At 45.7% G+C, this 21953-nt stretch overlaps 2 protein-coding genes across 11 annotated transcripts in view; both read left to right on the top strand.

The window, feature by feature from the left end:
• The window catches only part of SGMS1 (sphingomyelin synthase 1), a 308323-nt gene that overhangs the window by 8493 nt on the left and 277877 nt on the right, over window positions 1-21953 (top strand). The window lies entirely within an intron of this gene.
• The window catches only part of LOC106506084 (uncharacterized), a 214946-nt gene that overhangs the window by 127753 nt on the left and 65240 nt on the right, over window positions 1-21953 (top strand). The gene's annotated exons all lie outside the window — the stretch shown is intronic.

Raw genomic sequence — 21953 nt, 5'->3', positions numbered from 1 at the left:
GCAAAGGTATAGTAATGATATGGATCCATGCTTGTTGAGGTCGAGCCACATGCCAAACACGAAGCCCTTGACCCTAGCGACAGTTCTATAAGATGAATGTTATTATTATCCCTTTTTAGAGATGGGAGAGTGGGCACAAGTCATTTGCTCAACAAAGCGGAGCACCCTGAAGAAGTTGAGTGTTTGGGGCCTTTGCCAGTTGGCAGAAATTACCAGGGTATGGAGTTCCCATTGTGGCTCAGCAGCATGAATCTGACTAGTATCCACGAGGACACAGGTTTGATTCCTGGCCTTGCTCGGTGGGTTAAGGATCCGGTGTTGCCATGAGCTGTGGTGTAGGTCACAGACTTGGCTGGGATCTTGCTTTGCTGTGGCTGTGATGTAGGCTGGCAGCTGCAGCTCCCATTCGACCCTTAGCCTGGGAACCTCCATATGGATTGGGTGCGGTCCTAAAAAAAAAAAAAAAAGAAAAAAAAAAGAAAAAAAAAAAAAGAAAAAATGACCAAAGTAAGTGCTGTTGGTGGACACCATGGTGATTACGTACAATTGGGAAACACACGGTAGCCCAGCAGGGCATGCCCATGCTCACGTGATGGGACTCAGATTTCACCTGGCGGCTTGTTAAAACACCTTGTGCTGGGCCCACCCCCTCCTGAGTTTTTGAGGCAAGTAGCTTGGGGTGGGACCTGGTAGTTTACATGTCTAACATCTTCCCAGCTGATGCTGACGCGGCTGGCTGGTCTGGGACCACTTTTGAGAACCACGTCCATAAGCAATACTCACATCAGTGAAGAGCCAGCTGCTCCTACTTCTAGTTACAGTCAGGTGAGGTGATTTCAGCTTCAGAAATTTTAAATACTGTCTGCCTCATGAAATAAAAACTGAACTCCCATGGTCCTGTTTATCTAGGCCAGCAGAGGGATGTCTGAGCCAGTGCAAAGGAGAAATTGCTTTCTGTCCTTGCCAGTGTTCCTGACATGGGTTAGATGGATGATAACCCAGGGTGGAGAGATTTGGAAACGCAAGTCCAGTCTTATTAGAAGCGTGAGGTGCTATCTGATGCATCTTGTCTTAGGAAGATGACCTGATTTGTTTTAATTTTGTTATTTTGCACTCTCCCTGCTCCTTGCCATAGGCATAAAAAGGCTTTGTGTCCACCATTTAACCCCTTGGGAAAATCTAGGCACAGAGAAAGTAAAAGTCTATGAAGATCCATAGCCTGACAGTAGAGAGGCAGAAGATAATCTTATTTGACTGGTTTAATTATTGTAGAAAACTGTCTGTAGGTAAAAAAAGGAAAGGGGAGTTCCTGTTGTGGCACAGTGGAAACGAATCCAACTAGGAGCCACGAGGTTGCAGGTTCGATCCTTAGCCTAGCTCAGTGGGTTAAGGATCTGGTGTTGCCATGAGTTGTGGTGTAGGTCACAGACGCCGCTCGGATCTGATGTGGCTGTGGCTGTGGTGTAGGCCAGCAGCTGTAGCTCTGATTCAATGCCTAGCCTGGGAACTGCCATATGCTGTGGGTGGGGCCCTAAAAGGCAAAAAAAAAAAAAAAAAAAAAGATAGGAAAAGAAGGGCTGTATACCTGTCTCCAGCTGTTGTGAGGTAAAATAGCCACTTTGTGTCCAAATTTAATACAGCACCCACACACAGGAAGCCCTCACCCCTAAGTGTGAACCACTCTTATTCCAGCCTCAGTTTTCTATTTTGTGATGGAGACTGCAGTTCCACCATCTGAACAATGTTACACAGAAAACTGAGGCATTAGAAATGTTTTGAATTGAAGGATTTTGTAGGAAATCAGGATTTAGGCTTAACTCAGAACAGAACATACAAGTGAACTGTATTTGGGAAGAAATGTTCCAGATTTTTCCCTGTGCTGGTTGTCAGGGCTCGCCTGTGACCCAGTAGCCAGGGTTAGCTTGTTTGCTTGGTGAGGGAATGTGACAGGGCAGAGAGGATGGGACAAGGCCAAGGGAAGGCCGGGGAGGCCAGAGAGGCCTGTGCACTTATGCCCCACATTCTCAACCTGGGGTTTACGTGGTGGTGAACACATGTTGAGAGTCTGCTTTGGGACAGACCCTTGTTGTGCCTCGCGATACAGGGATGAGTAAGATGGGGTCTGAGTTCCCGAGGGGTTGGTGGGGGAGACAGACTGGCCCACAGATATGTGCCATCACCAGGTAATGGGTGTCCTGTGTCAGTTGCACACCAAGCTCCCTGGGGGCGGAGGGGGAGGGCTGGAGGAGGCGGGGCCTGCTTCAGGTTCCCTGGGTGACAGCGCCTGAGAAGGTGACTGACACCCTAGGGTGGTGTGGATGGGTGGACCTGGTGTATTTTGGTTTTGTTTCCTTTTTTCTTTTGGTTTCGGCATTTCCTTTTTGAGTGAGACAATTTCGACAGCAGAGAGGAGTCTGGGCAGATGTGCACCCTAAGCGGTCAGCCCGCAGAGGGAACTGAGAATGGGAACTGCCCTTAAGAACCACTTAGGAGGTTAGAGGGGGCACGTGCTAGCCTAGTTTCATCATCTCTAACAACTCTGGCTAATTTTTAGCTATTTCCAAGGAAGGTAGATCCTGCAGAAGATTAATGTCCTTTAAGGTACATCAGCTTTTAAAAGAAAGATTCTGTATTAAATGCAAGGTTTTGTTTTATTTGCCCTTACTTTTTGTCAAAATTCTAATTCCACTTTCAGTTTTGTTTTCAGGGGTTTGCATTTCTCATTGTCCTTGTCCTCCCCTACTTTCTTCCCCTTCTTTTCCTTAGCACCCTTATAGATATCACGCAGGTTGGGGCATGCGTGCTAACACTGTGCCCTTGGCAAACTGGGGCCATGGCTTCCTTATCTGTAAGTGGATGGTGTGGGTTAACTGAGCCCTAGTCATCTGGTCCCCCCTCTGTGAGTCCTGTGACTAGGGAACCCCTGGAAAGAGTGGCTCACCAGCTCCCTTTCATCAGTCACTTGTTATCCTGTTAATAAAAAAAAATCTTATTTCAGAACTGCCTTCCCCAGTCCTATTAGCTATATGTCCAAACCAGTTTATAGAAACAGGAGAAAGGAAGCGGTTGGTTTTTCACTGTCCTGTTTTCCAGCTTGTGATTGAGGACCCTCTTGGCAGGTTATCTCTCCTAAAGCTGCAGGATGTGGGATGATCAGTGTTTTAAACGTTTCACTCAGGCATACAGTGTGAATGCATGAAGGATGTTATAACTAATATTACTTAAGGACGAACTGTAGAGAATGTTAAGATTAATCTCAGGTTGTGGGGCGGGGCACAGGTTCTTCACTAAACCAGGGGGTGGGTAATACTCAACATACGGCTGGAGCTCCCAGGAATCACAGGCCAAGTGAAGGTTTGGGGTGGAAGGAAGAAGTCCTGGGGTCAGAGAGGTGGAGAACAGAGCTCCAGAAAACCATCCTTTGCGTTCCTGTCATGGTTCAGTGGGTTAAGAACCCAACATAGTGTCCGTGAGGATGCGGGTTCGATCCCTGGCCTTGGCTGTGTGGGTTAAGGATCTGGCGTTGCCATGAGTTGTGGTGTAGGTTGCAGACGTGGCTTGGATCCTAAGTCGCTATGGCTGTGGTGTAGGCCGGCAGTGCAAGCTCTGATTCGACCCCTAGCCTGGGAACTGCCATTTGCCACTGTTAAAAAAAAAAAAAAGTAGAAAAAAGAAATCAAGAAAACTATGTTATAAGGAGCAGGGGGAGTTGCTGAGGGGGATCCCCTCTTCCAGCTCTGGGTCAGTAGCCGGGGTGGAGATATCAAAAAGGGGAGAGAAAAAGCCTCTGGGGGAGGGAGGTGCTCTGTTGAGAATGTGTATTCTCCTGGCAAACTGAGGCTTAGGGTTTGGGCAGAAGTCTGGAAAAGGGGGTGGGGTGCTGATCTGCTTAGGGCTAGAAGGGAAGAGGAGTGGGTTGCTCCTGAGGAAGCCAGGAGGGAGAGGGAAGTATGTGTGGACTGGTGGGCAGGTGCAGGTGCAGAGGGGGGCCTATGGGCTGGCATGCTGGGACCCCCACCCCGCCTGGGGGATCCATGGCCTTCAGCCCGAGTCAGGCTGCTCTAGTCACCTGAGACCAAGAGAGAGCACGTGGGGTCAGGTATGACTGTCATTCGGGGATGCACTGTTGTTGTCTGAAAGGCCTTGGCACATGCCTGGGTAGTGTTTTCCCCACTTGTGGAGGTGACCTTGGGAGGTGGCGGCAGAGGATTCCCTGTCTGAGAGGCGGGGAGTGCCAGTTCCCTTTCTGCTCGCTGGCTGGCACTTTGACTGTTCTTTTGACTAGATGGACCATGAGCCAGACTTAGAGCTGGTGCCCTGGACTGCCAGTCTGTCCCCATGGCCACGTGGCCATGTGTTGTTGAGATTTTTTTTACCTTGTGGCCTGTCATCAGATCCCTTGTGTTTCCGCCTGATCTTATCCCAGAGCCTTCCCTGTTCCCTCAGCTGTGAGGTCAGTCTTCTCACCCTCATGGCCCGTGTATATCCTTGCTCTCTGTGGAAGCAGCCTCGGTCTCCAGCACAGGCCTTTATACTCACCGGGGCCAGCATCTCTGACTGGGCTGAGGCTGAGGATATAGGTGTGCACAAAGCAGTCTCTGCTGAAGTGGAGTTTGCTTGGTAACGGGGTGGACATGTCAGCAGATGTGAGGCCTGCCCCGGCGTCAGAAAAATGTACACACCCAAAATGATGCCAGGCCTGGCTCTGTACCCTTTCACAATGTTGTAAAGTTGACATTTGCTGTACTGCCGCTATTCGTGGAATGACACCTGAGTTCCTCCGAAAGGCCCTGCGGAGTTAGCAGCCGTTGTGCTGGGCCAACTTCCAAGTTTCCATAGGGCCCTGAACGTGGCTGGCTTTCCCCTTCCTTTGATTTTGTTTATTTTCTGTATTTTTATTTTTTTGTCTTCTTAGGGCCAAACCCACGTCATGTTGAAGTTCCTAGGCTAGGGGTTGACTTGGAGCTGTGGCCGCTGGCCTATGCCACAGCCACAGCAATGCTACATCGGAGCTGTGTCTGTGATCACCATTGCACTCATGGCAATGCTGGATCCTTAACCCACCGATCTGAGACTAGGGATCGAACCTGCATCCTCCTAGATACTAGTTGGGTTTGTTAACGCTGAGCCACCATGGAACTCCCTCTCCCTTTGATTTTAGAGGCAGAGATGGGATGGTGTGAACATTCCCAGGGACATCTTCAGCCTCCTCTTGGCCATTTATCTAAGGCCTGATCAGTGGCCCAGAGGTTCTTAGTGGGGGCCATGGCTGAGTTTCATGAAGCCGCTGAAATCCAGTTTATCATTTTGGGTGTGTGCATTTTTCTGGTGAGTGTCTAAAGCTTTCATGAAATCCACCAGGAAGAGCTCTGAAAGGTTTATTTTTATGAAAGTGGATGAAAAGATAGAATTGGGCCGTTGAGGGCTTCTCCTTATTGCTGTCTGTCTCCTTTTTAGAGGAATTAATGAGATGTGATTTGCCTAAAGTGGGGAGGCAGACACAGACCAAGAGCCTTAGCGCTGTTATATGGGACTTGACATTTCTGTGTCTTGTGGTGGGACATGTACTGTATTCCTTTGAGAAAAAAGAGAAGCAAAATGATATAACTGGCGTCTTGGAAGACCAGCTAACTCAGTGGGAGAATGTGGGGAGGTGTGTGTGATGCTGCAGCATGGCTTTGGCCTCCGCTGAGCAGGAGGAGAAGGTTGACCCTAGGAGGGGAGCAGACGACCCCTGGAGCAGATGCTGCTTCTCAGATTTCTGGGTCTGATGACACTAAAAATAGGTCTGGCGAGGACAGTCTAGGACTTCTGCTGTTGATGTCCAAGGCACCTGTTTTAGGAGATTCCTCTCTTGGGAAGTCCGCAGTAGTTTACCTAAATAGTAAAGCTCGTGACAGTTGTCCTTCAAGATGGGGGTATGGAGGGTTACTTTTAAGAGGGAGGGCAGTGATCCTTGATACTAGTTGATCCAGCCGTTTTACTTGTAGGAGCTTATTTTAAGGAATAATTTAGACCGTGAGTTCCCCTTGCGGTGCAGTGGAATCGAGCTCAATTAGTATCCATGAGGATGCGGTTCGATCCCTGGCCTTGCTCAGTGGGTCAAGGCGTTGCTGGGAGCTGTGGTGTAGGTCACAAGATGTGGCTTGGATGGTCTGTGGCTGTGGCTGTGGCTGTGGCGTTGGTTGGCACTGTAGCTTCAATTCGACGCCTAGCCTGGGAACTTCCATTTGCTGTGGCCCTAAAAAAAACAAACAAAAAAACAAACAAAAAAAAGAAATAATTAAGACCTTTATTCATCCCAGAGCTGTTTGTCATAGTGAAAGTTGAAAACCTAAGTTTTAACAATTAGATACTGGTTACACAAATGATATGTATCCAAATAATGGACTAGTTGGCAACCCTTAAAAACAGTATCTAGAAGAATAATCCTAGAAAGTTGTTCTTAAAACATTGCTATGTATGAAAAGTTGAGTACTGCTTTTATAAAAAATAAATGGTTTAGAAAATACTAATTGAGCGCTTACTATGAGCCAGGAGCTGTGCTGGGCTCTGGTGGCAGAGTGATGAACTAGGCAGATGTGGTTCCTGCCCTCAGCTGGCATCTAGTCTGATAGGGAGATCATCAAGCCATGCTGACCTTCTCCTAAAAAAGTTTTATAAATACGCATAGGAGGACTGTGAAGAGAATGGCTCCTTAACGGGCAAGTTTGACCACCTGTGAAGTCTGACCAGCTATGTCTCTCTATATCTGTTACTAGCTGCATCCCTGACTTGAAGTCACTGATTTTTCTAGGAAGCATAACGCAAGTCATTGAGATGTGCTACTGACCACACCTTACTGTTAAACTGTCTTCCTTCCCTCCCCTGCAGTGCGAGGCTCTGTGGGTGGAAGGGAGGGTGGTGGGGGCACAGTTGTCTTGGGAGTAGGGGATGTTCCTGCCCTGCTCTCTGGCTTCTGTTCTCAGTGCTGTAGTAATCACACGCCTTGTCACCTGGAATTGCATCTTATTCACTGTTGCCTCTTGTGGGCCTCACTGAGTCTCGGGCCCCTGACTTGCTGTTGTCTGTGGTTGTTTGCAACCATGTGGAGTAGTGCTTTATTCTTAGAAATCATCTAGTTTAATCCTTTGTTGGAGCCTGGTGAAGTCTGGACTGGAATCTGCATGTCCTGATTCCCCGATGGGCGTCTTTTCCACTTGGCCACGGCTGTGATTCCCCCTGGTTACCACCTTCCAAGGAGATCTGTGTTAAAAACTAGCATTCATTTCAGATCAGTGACCCTCACAAAGGTACCGTAAAGGTTAATTCTTTCAGAGGCAGAAGGGCAGTGGATTATTGAGGAAGAAGAAATGAACCTTTGTCTCTGTGGTGTGGCCGCCTGTCAGCATTGAGACAAAGCAGAATTGGCGTTGGCGGCATTTGGCAAGTGTGTGAAGGGGCTGTGTTCCATGTGTGCCAGCTGTGTTAGCTCCCAGGATCCAGAGGAAGGCCACATGGGGCTCTGCTGTCAGGGGCTACTTTCTGGGGGGAGCAGCGAGGGAAGGGCCTCACGACAGCACACTGTGGTCAAGGGCTGTGTACACTAGGGACCGGGACTCAGGAACATTGACTAAAATGTTCAGGAAGGCCATCACTGTGGAGGGAGGGCTTGAGCCAGATGTTGAGGAGGGATAGGATTTCCCAGGCACCGCTGACATCAGAGTCCATGTGAGGGCACCTGCCAGAGGCCGGCAGCCACAGCCTGTGCTGACTTGACTGTTAAAGGCCGCTCCACATTTATTTACCTTTTAAGCTAAGTTTGGTTTCTCTTTTATTTTTTTATCTTTTTTTGTCTTTTTAGGGCTGCACCTGAGGCATATGGAGGTTCCCAGGCTAGGGGTCGGATCAGAGCTGCAGCCGCTGGCCTACACCACAGCCACAGCAATGCCAGATCCAAGCTGCATCTGTGACTGACACCATAGCTCATAGCAATATCGGAACCTTAACCTACTGAGCGAGGCCAGGGATCAAACCTACGTCCTCATGGATGCTAGTCAGATTTGTTTCCACTGAGCCATAATGGGAGCTCCTAGTTTCTCTTTTAGAAAAACTTTTCTACTGTCTCCTTCTCCTCCCCATCTCTTGCTCTGATCGCTTCCTTTCTCTCCTACTCCTCCTCCATTTAGAAAATATACAAGCAATGGGAGTTCCCATTGTGGCTCAGCGGGTTAGGAACCCGACTAGTATCCATGAGGATGTGAGTTTGATCCCTGGCCTCAGTGGGTTAAAGATCCCGTATTGTTGTGGCTGTGATGTAGGCGGCAGCTGCAGCTCCCATCTGACCCCTAGCCTGGGAACTTCCATATGCCGCAGGTGCGGCCATAAAAAGAAAAAAGAAAAGGAAACACACAAGCAAAAAGAATATCCTTCATAATCCTATCACCCAAAGGTAACCACTGTTGTTTTGATGCATATCCCTTCCATCTTTTTTTCTGTAAATATTTGATGTACACCTAGTAACATTTTGGCCAAATGCCAAAAGATGGAGTGTGAAAAGGAGTAGTATTGCTGGAGCTAAATCTCACTGTTCTAGAAATGATTTCTGGGATACAAGTATAAATCTGAAATTTTATAAAAGTTATTGACTGTGTTATTATTAAAATCATGATAGTGGTTGGCATTCAGTATAGGAGCTTAATTTCTTAGCCTATGTGATCAGTGTAGTGAACGTTAGTGATACTTGGTACATATTGACATGGATATCATAAGACACTGTACGTGGTAGTTTGTCTCCAACTTATTAAACTTTTGACAGATAACTGACTTCTCTTTAACACCTGGACTTAACGATATCCTTGGTGACAATGACGGGGTTCCATTTGAAGTTATCCCTCACCCCTGCCTAGTCTCTAAGGAGACTATATAGCTGGATAATCTCAGAAGCAGAAGTGCGATCGTTACGTTACCCTTACAAATTTTCCCCTGATATTTTTGTGTGCGATTGCTGCTTCACACATCCAGCTGCGAGCATAACGCGTCCTTAAGCTCTGGAAGCATGGTAGTGGAGCATTGTAATTGGCTTTCAAGATAACAAAGCTGTTTTCGAAATCTCCATCTGCATCTCGGCTTTCACTGCCTGTACACCAATTTCAGCATCTCCCCTGGGGAAGAGTGACAAAAGAATCTTTGCAGAGGTAATATGTGAGAGATGTCTGCTCCTTCAAGGCACCTCAATTCCTAACAGTCAACTACTTTTCCTGCAAGCAACCTTGGGTTGTCAGTAAGCATGCTCTTTGATATTGTTAGGAAGCTGTGTCGACGCTGTTATCTGCCAAGCGTAGTGTTAAAATTTTCCTTTATTCAATCAGCCTTTTCAAATATGTAATAACTAGCTATCCCACTCCATCTTTGAACATCTCATGTAAGTACATGGCAAAATCCCTGGAGGGGCTGGCAACCATCATTCTGCTTTCTTTATCTATGAGTTTGACCACTCCAGGTACCTTATATAAGTGGAATCATACAAATAGTCCTTGAGTGTGGCTTTATTATTATTATTATTTGGCTATGCCTGCAGCATGTGAAAGTTCCCAGGCTAAGGATCAAACCTGAGCTACAGCAGCGATAATGCCAAGTCCTTAACTGCTAAGTCATCAGGGAACTCCACGTGTGGCTTATTTCACTTAGCGTAATGTTTTCATGATTCATCTGTATTATAGTATATATCAGAATTTCTTTTTAAGGCTTGACAGTATTCCATTGTTTGTATATACCACATTTTATTTATTCGTTCATCTGTTGGTGGACGCTTGGGTTGCTTCTACCTTTTAGTTGTTGTGAGTAATGCTGCTGCTATGAATTTATTTGAGCAAAACATTTAAATAGGCTTTTTTTTAAAAAAAAAAAAAAACAGGAAAAATCTATGCCTTTTTTTGTGGTCAGTTTTATTACAGGACTGCCATGTCCAAATTTGGTCCAGAAAATGCCTACCTCACAGACAAAGAGACACCCAAACACTTTGAACAGTGTTCAGCTGAAAGCTTTAGTGTTTGCCTGAGGTCGAGAGACCAGTTTCATAATATTTCAGAACAGTCTCACCAAGGCACTTGGCAGCAACCTTGAGTGAGACCTGTCGGGGTTCTTGGAAAACAGCCTCAGGGTGTTCATGTCTTTTGCCCTGATAGCCCTTGCCTGTTAGTACCTCAGGAGGGAAAACCAGGCACTAGCGCCGGTTCTTCAACTCAGTCTTAGCTGGTGAAATTCTCCTCCAAACCCCTTCTGGATATGCAGATATGATTTATTTAAATGGTTTGCTCTTCTGTGAGCCTGTTTCACTCACAGGGAGGGGAGTTAAGGGTCTGGGCTGCAAGCTGAATGCGCCAAGCAAGCCAGTACTTGATTTAAGCCCCTATGTTTTTCCAGTCTGTGTGGCAGAGGAGGCCTGGTGGAGAATATAGAGCAGCAAACTCCCCTGACTCCGGTCCACTTGCTGCGTGGTGCAGGGTCATCCTGCAAGCGACATCCTAGGTACCTTTTTCTGGAGTTGTGGGAAATTGAGGTTAGCCTCCTGTTTTGTGGTTAAAGAAGTGAAATGTTTTGTACCTTTACAGGCTAGATAAGAATCAGATATGAGTAGCTGTGATTTAAACAAGGCTAGGCAGGTTTGTTTGCTTATGCTGCCCATATTTTCTAAAGGCACCTGACATATCTGAATGGGAGGCCTGTCTGTGAGGTTACTGACAGCATTGTGGATTGTAGTTTTATACTTTTATAAAGGTCTGTTTTCTTGCTGTATGATCATTCTTTTTGTTTAAGCAATTTTGGGCATCTCTCTTGGTCTTTTTTTTCGGTCTATTTAGGGCCACACACGTGGCATATGGAGGTTCCCAGTCTAGGGGTCAAATTGGAGCTACAGCTGCTGGCTTACATCACAGCCACAACAACGCCAGATCTAAGCCACGTCTGTGACCTATGCCACAGCTCACAGCAATGCCAGATCCTTAACCCACTGAGTGAGGTCAGGGATCAAACCTGTGTCCACATGGATGCTAGTCAGATTCATTTCTGTTGAGTCATGACAGGAACACCTCTCCTGGTCTTTTGTGGATAGGTATGTTGTATAGAGTCATAGAGTTATGGAGTAGATTTTAAAACGTCTTTCATTTAAATAGGTGACCTCTGGAATAAAATAACCTCCTTTTTTTTTTTTTTTTTGGTCTCTTCTAGGGCTGCACCTGTGGCATATAGAGATTCCTAGGCTAGGGGTCTAATTGGAGCTGTAGAGCTGTAGCCGCTGGCCTACGCCAGAGCCACAACAACGCAGGATCCGAGCTGTGTCTGCGACCTACACCACAGCTCACAGCAATGCTGGATCCTTTTTTTTTTTTTTGGTCTTTTGTCCTTTTAGGACTGCATCTGCAGCATATGGAGGTTCCCAGGTTAGGGTCTAATCAGAGCTGCAGCTGCTGGCCTACACAAGAGCCACAGCAACACCAGATCCAAGCCGCATCTGCAACCTATACCACAGCTCACGGCAACGCTGGATCCTTAACCCACTGAGCAAGGCTGGGTATTCAACCCGAACCTCATGGTTCCTAGTCGGATTTGTTAACCACTGAGCCACGATGGAAACTCCCAAAATAACACCCTTGTTTGATAGTCAGATAATCTATATATTTCGTTAGTCACTTTTGGCCATCAGTCAAATGTTTTACTTCAAAGAGTAACTGTAATTCTGTCTGAATAAAATTTTTGATTCACAATGCAAGATAGCATTAGAGATGTGTCTCTGGGAAAAAAGATAATTGGAGTCTTTTTGTACCATTAAAATTTTGAGCAGGAGTTCTCTTCATGGCTCAGCAGTTAGTGAACCCGACTAGCGTCCATATGCCTCGGGTGCGGCCCTATAAAGACAAAAAGACCAATAAATAAATAAATAAAATAAAATTTTGAGCGTAGCGAACTAACCTGGCCCCCGGTCAGGTAGCTAGGCGAACAGTTGCCAGTTTACAGTTGATGTCTCTTTTCCATTTTGCACTTGGCTGAATGGGAGTGCTGGTTCTGAGGAGCAGAGCCTGCTGTTCCCTGGCCCTCTGGTAAGTCGCAGTGGGGTTCCACAGGGGCGGGAGAGGAACGTGGTGGTGGGGACGTGGCAGAGAGGTGGGGCTCCTGCCTGTGTGCCCTGCATGGACTGGGATACCAAGAGATCTGTCTTCACTGTTGCCGGGTGTGTTAGGCAGAGCAGGAGGTTATGATCAAAAGAGGAACATGAGCAGATGTCTCAAGGCTATTTATACTCAGCATGTCTGTATCTGCCATCCTCTGCTGAGCCCCTTTTAATCTTCCTTGACCACTCCACTGAGATGGCTGTTCTGACCTTACTTCTGACCCTCTGGGATCCAGTGTTCCTTCATCTTCCTCCTTGACTCTTTGGGAGCCCCCTTCTTTCATTTTCTTTTCCTTCTTTGGGTCTTTGGGACTCTCTACACATCCCATTCTCTTATCTCCCTAACAGTTCCTTCTCTGATGCCTCCCCTGGTGCCTCTGCCTGCTCCGTCCATCCCTCAGTCTACCTGCCTGGTAGCCTGACCTGTGCAGCCTCATGTCGGGTGGGTGGTTCCCTCTCTTGGAGGCTGGATGGCGGGGGATGGGGTCCACCTGGTAAAGGGCACTGATTCCTTACTATTTGGGAGGCCTGGTCAGTGTAGCTTAGGCCCTGTAACTCAGTGTAACTCAGACCATGTGGGAGGAAGTAGTGGAGAAAGTGCAGAGCCTTTTTTGCACCCAAGCCTCTATTTTAGGCATAAACTCTAGGAGTCAGAACTATTGATATGTAAATTAAATCTGATCTTTCTCATTTTCTGATCTGTATTTCATTTTCAGATTTGTTAATGTGACTCCTACTGGAGTAGATAGTGGCCCTATATTTTAAGTTTTGTGCTATTTCCAATTTTTGAAAATTCAGTAAATAATAAAATCTCAACCTGCTCACGTAGACTTTAGCTTGTTCTTTTCCTCTGTCTGCATGCAGAGGACGAGGCTTGTACACTCTCCACAGTAACAAGTGTTTATAAAGATAGGTAGTATTAGAAATTGACTTTACGAATTCATTTTTTTTTTTGGATCTCCTGTTGTGGCTCCACAGTAGTCAACCTGACTAGTATCCATGAGGACGCGGGTTTGATCCCTGGCCCTGCTCAGTGGGATAACGATCTGGTGTTGTGACAAGTTGTGGTGTAGGTTGCAGATGCGACTCGGATCCCACGTTGCTGTGGTTGTGGTGTAGGCCAGCAGCTGCGTCTCTGATTCCACCCCTAGCCTGGGAACTTCCATATGCCACGGATGCAGCCCTAAAAAGAAAAAGAATTTATTTTTTTTTCCTTTTATAGATGTGTTGCCAGTTTCATTTTTTGATCCCTTCAGATATTATAGCTGTTTCATTTAAAGCAGTTACGCAATATTTCTTTTATGACCATAGAGGATTATACAGTTTAGCTCTCTTTTTTTCTTTTTGGCTGCATTTGCAGCATGTGGATATTCCCAGGCCAGGGATCAAATCCAAGCAGCTGCAGCCTACGCCACAGCTGCAGCAATGCTGGATCCTTAATCCACTACACCAGGCCGGGAATTGACATGCCTCAGCAGCGACCTGGGCTGCTACCAGTTTGTTTAGTTTTCTTTACCACTCAGTTTTCTCTATTGCTTGGAGTTAACATTTGGAGGTACATTTTTAATACTATGTACAAGACTGTGGTTCCTTTTTTCTTTCTTTTTTAAAATTTACTGAACTGCCTGGTGGAGGTTTTCTTTCTCAAATTAACTTATTTGTGGAGCCTAGATGTTTATGAAAAATGAGAGAGGGAATATCAGATATTGGGAGGCACGCAGTGTTGTGTACCAAAAATAAAATCCAGGCTTTTGTATCTTGGCAGAGATGGGTTTGGGCGCCTGCCAGTCACCGACAGTGGGTGTTGATCAAATCACTTGAGTTAATTGAATCTTAATTTCCTCATCTGTAAAATGGGGATAAAAGTGCTCATCTTGGAGTTCCCGTTGTGGCTCAGTGGTTAATGAATCCGACTAGGAACCATGAGGTTGCGGGTTCGCTCCCTGGCCTTGTGCAGTGGGTTGAGGATCTGGTGTTGCTGTGAGCTGTGGTGTAGGTCGCAGACGCGGCTCGGATCCTGCATTGCTGTGGCTCTGGCATAGGCCAGCAGCTACAGCTGCAATTAGACCCCTAGCCTGGGGACCTCCATATGCCACAGGAGCGGCCCAAGAAATGGCAAAAAGACAAAAAAAAAAAAGTGCTCATCTCACAGCTTTGTTATGGGGTCGTGTCTTTAAAGCCCCAGCGCCTTGTGGGTGTGCAGTAAACAGTAGTGGTTATGATGAAGGCTTCCTCTCTGGAGGCCAAAATGTATCAGAAAATGATTGCATTTTTCTGTTATTTTCTTTCATCATTTACCATGTCAGAGGATATGGAGGAAAGTCTGTACTGACTGAGAACCTTATTTTTTTGTTGGTTTGGGTTCATATTGTCTAAATTTGTGCATTTCTGTCTTTTCCCTGATTGCTTTTTCCGCTGTGAAATATGGTGTTAGAAACAAAATAGATTACAGCAAGATTTTCTCTGTCTAGAACCTTTGTAAATGAATCAGTCTGACTAGCCAGTTCCTTCCCCAGGGATTATTAAATGATCTTTTCCTCATTTTTAAATGTTTTTATTGTGAATATATTTTGAACATTTAGAAAATACAGAGAATAACATAATGAATGTAAATACCCAGCCTTGCATTTTTTCAGATGTTTTGGTATGTTTTTGCTGTGTTTTGATGGTATATATATGTGTGTGTGTGTTTGCTGTGTTTTGGTGTGTGTGCATATATATGATTATTATTATTTTAAACATCCCATCTCCACTGGACTGTAAGTTCAGGGACCTTGCTGTCTGGTGCCTAGGACAGAGGCTCCAAGTAAATACTGTGGGTCCTTCTGTAGGGCCTCTCCCCTCCCTCCTTCTTTCCAGAAGTAACACACTATCACAGATAAGATAGCAAGTGACTGGGGTTGGGGGGGGGGGCAGTGTGGCACCAGGTTCAGCCAGTGATAACAGATGTGAGTTAAATCAGGACTGCCCTCGAGTTTTAGTGCCATGTCAGGTAGGACAGATGAATGTAGAAATAGCTCTTAGAGAAACCAGAACATTCTCCCTGGATTTGCAGAGCCACAGAGTGGCTGGTTATCAGAAGTAACTGTTGAAATGATGCTAAGAAGCAGAGAGGGGAGCCAGGCTTTGAAGGCCCTACCGAAAGTCTAGCAGGAGCTCAGCAGTGGGAACAGTGTTTCCAGAGATTGGAAGTAGGTAGTTCAGGGTGGCCTGGACGCTGTTATCGGAAGGGAGTAGCAAGAGAAGAATAAAGTGGCCACAGAACAAGAGTCCTGAGCTCTTATTACATATAACTAACAGTACTAGGCCCTTACTGGAGCACTGCAGCTTCTGGAAGCATACCATCGTGAATTCAAGTTTAGTTCCCTCTTTCTGGCTGTGTGGCCTGGGGTAAGCCACTTCACCTCTCTGAGCTTCTGTTCTGAGGCGAGGGCAGTTCTCACTTTGGCTACTCAAGAGTGTGGAATCGAGTTCTTGCCCAAATGTTCCATCCTGTTTTAAGAAGTCGTCTTGCCTGTGGGAATTGGAAATAGGCAGCAAAATGATGAGAAATGTGACTTTTGGTTGGTCACAAATGTACAGTGACCTTATGCACATGAAGTCATGGACAGAGTGACACAGTACAAAGTGAACTCAGCTTGCCTGCTGGCCAGATCTGCACTTCCAGCATCTTGTGAAAACACCATCCTCTGAGGCTTGGATCTGACTTTGCTGTGGCTGTGGCGTAGATTGGTGGCTACAGCTCCAATTCAACCTCTAAGCCGGGAACTTTTATATGCCTCGGGTATGGCCCTAAAAAAGCTTAAAAAAAAAAAGAAATCTTGAAAAGACCATCTTCTTCTCAGCCATCAAAATAAAACCAGGGAGGTGTTGACGGTTCCTTCTCCTTTACCCCTGGGTCCTTCTAGTCGCCAAAGCAAGGTCATTTTACCTCCTTATTATCTCTTCATCATCCATATTCTCAAGCTCTCATTGCTTCCTGCCTGGATTTCTGTACACACGGCTTTCCTCTTTCCACCCTGTCTTCATTCCAGTGTCCTAGCTGGTGCCACAGTCCTCTTCCTAAACCGCAAGGGTGATGGTGAGAGGCCCAGCTTCAATGTGTCTGTGCTCCCATGGCCCTTCAGAGGAAACCTGGGTGCCAGGTAAACATGAGTTTCAATCCTTTGTCCCTTGTCATCTCTCACCTCCTCCTTCCCTTCCCAAGTGGGTCCTGGCTTCCACGCCTTCTGCCTCTTAGGATGCCTTTCTCCTGCGTGGCTCAGCTCACGGCTGCTCGTGTTTCAAGATTCAGGCATCACCTCCTGTGTGAGGGGCGCCTCCTTCCTGGCCCACCCAGTAGTCTGGGTTGGGGTTTCCTGCGCCTGCCTTTGTTGTTCCCCAAGCATACTGGGTTGTGATTGGCTACTTAGCTGTTTCCAGGGTGAACGTGCTGGAGAGCACAGCCTGTTTTGTTAAAAAAAAAAAAAAAACCCAAAAAACAACTAAAACTCAAGCTTCTTGGTGCTTAGTATAGTGTCTGACACATAGGAGGCCCTCAAAAAAGATTAGTAGAATATGCATGGTTACGAAATTACTTTTTTTTTTTTTTTAGGGCCACACCCGAGGAATGTGGAGGTTCCCAGGCTAGGGGTGGAATCAGAGCTACAGGTGACGGGCTAAACCACAGCCACAGCAACACAGGATCCGAGCCGTGTCTGCGACCTATACCACAGCTCATGGCAACACCAGATCTTTAACTCACTGAGCGAGGCCAGGGATCGAACCCGCAACCTCGTGGTTTCCAGTTGGATTTGTTTCCATCGCGCCACAATGGAACAACCCGAAATTGTATTTTTATCTTCCGGAAACCAGGAGGACTGAAGCTGGGTAACAGAAGCGTTCGCCTTTCTGTTTGTATCCATTCCAGCATCTGCTCCACAGCCCAGCTGTGATGGAAGAGAAGCAGATGGTTAACTTGAAAGAGGCAGTTGGGATGTGAATGTATATGTTTGAAATATATTCCCTATCCCCCTTCTCCCAACCACCTCCCCCCACACCCTCATAGCGGTAATGACACCTCATATTCTTTTTATTTGTGTTCTCCTTAAGGGCCTCCTCAGACATGATCTCATCCGGTAGGAGCTGCTGGTGAGCCTGAGTGCTGGTGGGAGCAGGTCATGATACCCACGTTGTAGATGCAGGGAGATGAGGAGTGAGGAAACTTGCCCCAAGTTAGTGAGTTATTAGTGGCGGAGGAGACCAGACTTTGAGTTGAAGGTCTTTGTCCTCTTTTATAACCAGCAGAACCAGGCTAAATCAGATTGATGTTTTCACATATAATCATCAAGGAGGAAAATGGGCAGAAGCAGTGTTGGGAAAGTTTTCTGTGTGTTAACTTTTCTGGCGGTATTCTTTTAAACTGTTAATTTCCCTGATTTTCCTTCAGTTCTAGTTAAGTGCTCAGAGTGGTGTCTCTGAGTTCATTTGGCTGAGAGAGCTGAGGCCCAGTAAATGTTGTTGGGGGACCTGCTCTGCACAGAGATGAAGGATTTCTCATATTACAGTTGGTCAATTTGGGAATATTGGCTTCAGACAACTTACCTCTTTCACTGCTAATAAAGTGACAACAATAGACTCTTATTCCTTCTTATGTTGTACTCTTTATATTCTATTAAATCCTTTAAAAATGAATTATTTTTTCCTATTCTGGAATTCTGAAGTCTTTGCATAGACTTATGCAGGACAAGAAAATGGCTTGCTGGCGTTCAACTGTCACGTTGTTAATTTCCAGGAATTTCTAAATTTTGAAAATTGTAGCCTCTGAAGTGGGCTGTTGCAGGAAACTACACCTACATGTTTATATTAAATTCTGGGTTCCTGACAGCAAAGATGAAAACAGAGTAAGATTGAAAATGCAAGGGCAGGAGTTCCTGTTATGGCTCAGCAGAATCAAATCTGGCTAGCATCCATGAGGACCCAGGTTCTATCCCTGGCCCCGCTCATTGGGTTAAGGATCCAGCGTTGCCGTGAGCTATGGTGTAGGTCGCAGACGTGGCTGGGATCCAGAATTGCAGTGGCTGTGGTATAGGCTGGCAGCGACAGCTCTGATTTGACCCCTAGCCTGGGAACCTCCATATGCCGTGGGTGCGGCCCTAAAAAGACAAAAAATAAAAATAAAAAAATTAAAAAAAATGCAAGACCAAAAAAAACCAATTAGGACACAACCAAGATATGTTCAGACAGTGCAAGTCTTAGTTTTTTGTTACTTTTTTGGGAGGCAGAGAGGCAGTCATTCACTCTCTTAAATCTCTGACCAGTCTATCTAGTTTTGTTGTTTTATCCGACCTCACTCTTCTTGATTCCTTCAGTATTTGTTCACTGAGTTTTCCAACCCCTCTGGTCCCATGAAACTGCTCTTCTTTTGACTTCGGTTATGCAGGGAATGGTATTCGGAGCCTCTTCCTGTCCCTTTCCTGCTGTTGGCTGTTTCTGCCACCATCACCCTACCATCCACACACATCAGTGGTCTTCGCTTTCTTTTGTTCCCTGGCGGCATTCGTGTGTGGGTACCTAGCTGTTTTTCCATATCTGGGTGTTTCTACTTGTTTGTCCTGCTGTCTTCTCAGATTCAGTAGATTGAAAACAAATTGACTTGACAATGTTTGTGGTAGGAAAGGACCTCCAAGAGCGTTTGCTTCCTTGTCTTGTGTTTGAATGAAGTAAAGGCTCGGGGAGGAGACATGGCTTGTGTAAGTTCACACAGTCGTCATTTGGCGAAATCAGGGTAGAAACCAAGGTTTTTGACTGTCTGTGAGCCTCTGTGTTGACGTCTCTTCGCACACTGACTCTTCATGGTTTCCCGTACCTTTATTGTTCCCTCAGCAAGGAGCTTCAGAGCTGCTTGACCTTCACATGTTTCCGTCTTCCCCACAAACCAAATGGCAAATATCTATTCACCAAGACCTTCTAATTCTTTCGCCGATATAAAAACTCTTTCATAATTAGAAAAATGTACCAACAATAAAATTCAGTTTTTTCGGAGCATGTAGTTGGACGAGTTTAATCACATGTGTATAAACAACACGTAGAATAACCCAGCACTCCCTCAAATTCCCTCGCGCTGTCTCTTTGTAGTCAAACCCTCCCCTTTCCCCTGACTCCTGGTAACATGGATCTGTTCTGTCGCTGTAGTTTTGCCTTTTCCAGATGTAAGTGGGATTATATAAACTCGATCTCTTTGAGACTAGCTTCTTTCATTGAGCATAATGCATTGGAGATTCATCCAAGTTAAGTTGTCAATTTGTCCCGTTTTATCATTAAGTGGTATTGCACTGTATGGGTATACCACTGTGTGTTTACCCATCACACCAGCAGTGTGTGAGGCTCCTAGTTGCTCTGCGTCTTGGCTAGCATTTATCGCCAGTTTCAAAAATTTAGCCATTCTGGTAGATGTGTAGTGGTGTCTCACTGTGATTTTAATTGGCACTTATTTCTCCAGTGATTGTCAAATACCTTTTCATGTGGGTATTTGCTGTTCCTCTTGTCTGTTATGTAAATCTGTATATCTTCTGTCCTTTGGGGTGTTTGTTTTACCCACTGTCATTATCAGAGGCCTATTCCATGTGGTTTTATGCTCAGTTTTCTGTCAACATTGTTGCCCACAGTATGTTCCAGGGTCAAGGCACTGAGTTAGGAACTTTATATACACGATCTCATTTTGCCCTTACAAAAGGCCTGTGAGATAAGTGGTATTTTTCTGTTTTTGATGGAGGAGAAATAAAGACCCATGTTCAACAGATGTTTATTGAGTTTCTGCTCTATGCTCTTAGCCGGTTAGTATAAGCCATTGGCCAGTTCTGTGACTTTGGGCAAGCCATTTAATTTCTGAGCCACTTTCCTTATGTGTTAAATAGGGATCTATATCACAGTATTTTCTCTCAGGGTTAGTGAGTGAAGGTTTTAAGAAGGACTGTAGGAAACATGCCCAGCAGACGCCTGACCACAGTAGATACTGAGAAGCATCGGCAGTGGCTGCTTCTGTTGTTCTCTTCAAACACTTTATACCGTCCTGAGGCTGTTTCTCCCCCTTGCTGGCTGCCTTCCTCTGGAAAATTGCCCCTTGGCAGGTCTCCTCCTCCACTCTGGATCACATATTAGAACCAACATGAAATTGAGCCTTTTGCTCTTAAGAATTGTTTCTCTGTTTCCTCTGTGTAGATCAGTCATGAATTGCATCAGTTGGTCAAGAAGGATGGGATTGGTGAGTTTTGCAAAGCAGACCTGCAGCGCTGCATTACTCTTCCTTCCTTCCCCTAAATGCAGAGGACCTGTTACCATGGAGATACTGGTAGCCAGCTTTGGGGGGGGGGCGTGTTCCTAAATTCCTAAATTCACTGGGGTATGGTGATAGGGTGCTACGGAGCCACCTTATCTCTCAGAGCAACTGTGCGTGTAGTGTTGCTGAAATTTTCAAAAGTTGTCATTTACTAGTCAGTCGGGTTTTTTTTTATTTTGGCCAGATAATTTGGGATGATTTTCAGGAAACTGGAAATTCTTTGAAGAGGGGTTGGTATTTGAAATGAGTGCCTTAGATTTTCTAAAGTCAGTAACAGAAAAGTTAAATGAGCCAGGTGTTTTACTTTGAGTTCATTCCAGGTCCAGTGTTTATGTAAGAATGTCTAACTTTTACTAACACTGTAAAGGGTTGATCTAGTTGGCAAGGTTATTCTGTTTAGGGTGGTGCAGAAAGGGAAAATCATAATATTAGCAAAAAGAAAAATAATCATGATACGAAGATGGCCTTTTACAAATTGTCAAGTCATCCGTCATAGAGTGTGTGAGGCTTTGTGGAAGCGAGAGTAGGGTTAAAATTGGCTCCCTGCTTTTTCCTTTGGGAGTTGCTAGAGCGCATTTTCTCTTCATCCTCCAATTGTTAGGCATTTACCCAATATTTACCATGTTCCAGGACCATGTTATGTGTTGTCTCTTGAATCCTCACAGCAACCCATTGAAACAAAAGATAGGCCCATTTTACAGATGAAAACCTTGTGTAGAGAGACTGTTTGAGTTGCCCAGTGTAACCCCATAAGGAGGTGACGTTGAGCCCTGCTTTTCTGCCTGTGCCTGCTGCTCTTGGTGCCCACTTTTCTCAGTCTGCCCCTTGTGGAGGATGGCAGCTGCCTCCTGTGCACACCTTCTCCCGATATGGCTTTTGCTTCCTTCTGGGGGTGCTGTTTCCAAGACCTAAGGCCCACGCCTGCCTACCACCCTGGGGTCAGGTGATTTAATTTTGTTCAGAAGGCCCACTGTAGAAAGAACGTGAACTCTAAGACAGAGACAAGGTTCAAGTTGTGTCTTTCCCATTTTTTTTTTATTACCTATGTGATTTTTACTAAGTTACTTAAACTCCCAGAGCTTAAATTTCTTCAACTATAAAAGAGGAATAATACATGCCTGGTAGAGATCTGGGGAGGATTAGAAATAAGGCAGTAGAGCACTGGCAAGTGCTTGGCACATTGTAGATGCATAGAAACTGGCAGCTACTATTATTGTCACCATTGTGGGGCCTTCTGGCTGGTCTTGGGGGACCGAAAAAGCTACCTAGAGTAGTGGTTAAGTATGTGAAATCTGGAATAAACTGGATTCAAATCCTTGTTTTACCACTTCTCTGCCGTGTGACTGTGCACAACTTGATTGCTTTCTATGTCTCAGTTTCTGCCATCTGTAAAATGGGTGTAAGCAGTATTTTCTACCTCATAGGGATAAATGTTTGATTGTAAAGAGATAAATAAGAATTGTCAAGAGGTTGAGTTGAAATGACCCA

The sequence above is a fragment of the Sus scrofa genome, chromosome 14 (assembly GCF_054392235.1).
Source record: "Sus scrofa isolate SSC_HxYL_T2T_F1_AM1 chromosome 14, Sscrofa_HxYL_maternal_Yorkshire_Landrace_v2.0, whole genome shotgun sequence".
NCBI lineage: Eukaryota > Metazoa > Chordata > Mammalia > Artiodactyla > Suidae > Sus > Sus scrofa.
Note: the sequence above shows the minus strand (reverse complement) of the source record. Positions and strands in the feature narration are given on the sequence as shown.